The sequence below is a fragment of the Spea bombifrons genome, chromosome 8, assembly GCF_027358695.1.
Source record: "Spea bombifrons isolate aSpeBom1 chromosome 8, aSpeBom1.2.pri, whole genome shotgun sequence".
Lineage (NCBI taxonomy): Eukaryota > Metazoa > Chordata > Amphibia > Anura > Pelobatidae > Spea > Spea bombifrons.
Genome location: NC_071094.1, coordinates 43,860,417 through 43,863,637, shown reverse-complemented (window position 1 = coordinate 43,863,637; position 3,221 = coordinate 43,860,417). Strand labels below are relative to the sequence as shown.

Genomic DNA, 3,221 nt, shown 5'->3' with positions numbered 1-3,221 from the left:
TTGGAACGCCAACCGCAAAGCGACCCCATGCCTGGGCCTGGAGCCCGGAAGAGACTTCCATCAACATGGACTTCCATACAACATGTGGTTAAAACTTACTGCCCTCACGGACAGAATTACTAGTACCGCATAGTCGATAATGCGGGTTTCTGTGCGTACCAATAACACACATGGATGTTCCATAAATTTCAACACCTAGACAACACAACGTTTTGTTGAATCTCACAATTTCACCAAGATAACTGTTTCTCTTAACCTCAATTACAATCCCAGAATTTAAAAACTCTGATATTTCTCATATATTTAAGCACTATGAAATACTTAATTTTACGCCAAATACTGTATTACGGTTGATAACTTGCAGCCTATGGAGCTCTTCGCATTGGCCCAACTGGGATCTGGAGACATTATCTGGAAGCAAATGAATCCAGTAGGATACAGATACGGGTATCAGGAATGGTGCAGGGTCTTAAACATTGGGTGATTAAGAATAAAAAATGTTACCTGCTCTCCTTGATTCCTTTGGAAGACTCCATTCATCCACTATATTCTCCAAATTGGGCCATCGGGATTTGTGTGGCCTGGTCAGAATCCGTCAAGAAGATAGAGAATTCAATATGGACACCTAGAGGACCTTGTAATGCCTGTTGGGTTATGTTATGCACCTACCTAACATTTGGTTGATGATATCTTCGGAGACAGGACTTAAAATGCTCTGGAGCCCATGCAACATCTAAATTTTATGTCATAGGAGGTATAGCCCTCGCAGATTCCGTAGCGCTATTCCATTATTATTTCCATAGAAGCTAAAAAATGATCAATAAACATAAAATTGACAATATATAAAACTGATAATAACAAATGCTGGCTCAGAAGGAGAAGAGGGCCGGGCTTTTGTGAGCTTACAATCTATTAGGGGGTGGAAGGATAACGGGACAGTAGGTAAGGGCTTCTTGGGGGGGTGGAGAAGACAATTGGGGTGGCAAAGCTCAGGACTTTAAATTTTATTCTGGAGGTTATGGGGAGTCATTTAAGGGACTGGAATTATGGGGCGGCAGCTCAGAACCGATGGGGTAAGAAAAAATGATTTGGCATCAGTCTGCTCCTATGTCATCAGTACTAAGTATCTACTCTACTTGGTCAAGCTCCTAGCATGGATGTATCCAGCGCACAGCGCTGCCAGTCGTCCTGGGTCATGTGACATTATTGCTGACGTCAGCCATTCTTCTAAAACTCTACTGAAAGTTAAGACTGGTATAATTGATGGCAGATAAGAAGCCTTCGGCCCATCTGGTCTACTCAAACCTTAATCAGTCCGAGGGTCTCATCTTAGATTCAGGAGCCATAGGCCTATCCAATGCATGTTTAAATCCACTCGCTGTATTGGTCTCTACCACGTCTGCTGGGAGGCTCTTACATGGATCCACCAACTTCTCAGTAAAGCAAATAGAAACATAATTGCCTTGCGACTGTAACAAGACAAGGGCAAAGGAAAGGGGTGAATTACTATGAAAACGAGGGAATAAAAACAGAGCACACAATCCTGTATACGGTCTTATTATTTCCCAGACGCCACTAAACACTAAATGTATACATACAAAATTTGAGGTTTACGTGGCTAAAATGTAATCCTCCAGCCTTACTATTGGTGGAGCTGATTTTGGGGGCATCTGAGGGATACAATGTTTGTGTACAATTAATATTTACCCCCGGCCTGATGGTAAATAACCATTTTTCACAAAGCAACCATTGGGTACCCTGCTGACCATCGGAATAAACGTTTAACCCATTAAATATGTCTCCTACATAGAACTGTCCCTTTAACCCATTAAATATATCACCGTCATTAGATCCCTTTTCTCCTACATGGACCCGACTTTTTAACTCATTAAAAATGTCATCATTAGGTCACTTTACCCCCCTGTATCCGTCCATTTAACCAAAATCCAGTATGGTACCCAATACCCACATTGGGTCCGTATTTGATTGCTGTAATTTAACAATCATTTACTCACAGAGCGGAACTAATTGACGCGCTGACCTAAATTGTAATGGACATACATTTCTCCAGCAAGAATGTCAGGATAAAGTCAATAAAACTTAAAAACGATCACATTCCATCGAGCGCTATAATTATACACGCATACATCGGGGAATGCGTTACGTACTAACCTTCTCGTGTCAGCCGTGACTGTCCACCCTCTGATGACTATATAAACCTAGCGGGTTGAGGACAGGCGACATCGCGGTGATTTTGGGATCCTCCTGTTGCATTCGTACCGTCCCGAGGTGGATACTAAGTCTCCAAATGGCTACTGAGAACGTCCTGTGTAAAGCTGGGCTCTGGGCTCTGGCCATTTGCATGGTCCTTAACCTGCAGGTGACGGGTAAGTAGGACGTCTCCGCACCTGCGGCTGTTGTTTTCTTTACTTTCCTATCCCCCTTACCACTGATTCTCGCCGTTTCATTCCCGTGGTGCTTCGAGGGTTAATTCATCTGCATCTCCCGGCTCGTTTTAACGCTTCTTTCGAATTTTCTCACTTCGTTCTTCACTGAGACATTTCTGTCTACGCCGCTCCCTTCTTAATGAAACAAAAGTAAATTTGACACTATCCAGACAATTTGACATAATTTCATTTTTTTAACCCTTTGGGTGCCTGGGAGCACGAATCTCTTTGAGCCGCTGCCTGTCGGTCTCTGTCTGTCTGGCTTTGTTCGCATCTCGCCTTCTCTCTCTGTCTTTCTTAAAGAGCGATGCGTATCTATAATAATTATTATTCTATGAATCCTCATTTTAAGCGCCGTGCATGATATTTATTAATATCCCCAAGGGAAAACACAAATAAAGCCAAAAAACCCTGAAAGATGAATTATCTGATATGCTGGATCACTTTTAACAATATCTGCTCATTCATTTTAGAACTTTAAGTATTTCACGTTCAGCTGAAGCTTACGTGCCTTTAGAACTGATTTTTTTAGAGACATTATATATTTTATATTATATTTTAATTATTTATATTTTTCATAATATATAAATGTATATCTATCTATGTTGCCCCTAATTTCCCGCAAAAATGTCTTCACTTTTCCCAATTCCTGCCCTTTTTGTATCGTTCTGGTATTTCTACACGCTCTCTTCCTTTCCCATCTCCCTTACACTCTCCTCCTCTCTCTCTCTCCCTCGCCTCTCCTTCCCTCCTCTCATCCAACGTGCTAAACTC

The 3,221-nt window shown here is 41.9% G+C and overlaps 1 long non-coding RNA gene across 1 annotated transcript; it reads right to left on the bottom strand.

The window, feature by feature from the left end:
- Nucleotides 1–523: 523 nt before the first annotated feature.
- On the bottom strand, nucleotides 524–2,296 carry LOC128503225 (uncharacterized). The gene is made up of 3 exons (XR_008355209.1): nucleotides 2,173–2,296; nucleotides 670–806; nucleotides 524–581 (listed from the first exon to the last, which is right to left on the bottom strand). It is a non-coding gene; the product is annotated as an uncharacterized LOC128503225 (long non-coding RNA).
- Nucleotides 2,297–3,221: the final 925 nt, after the last annotated feature.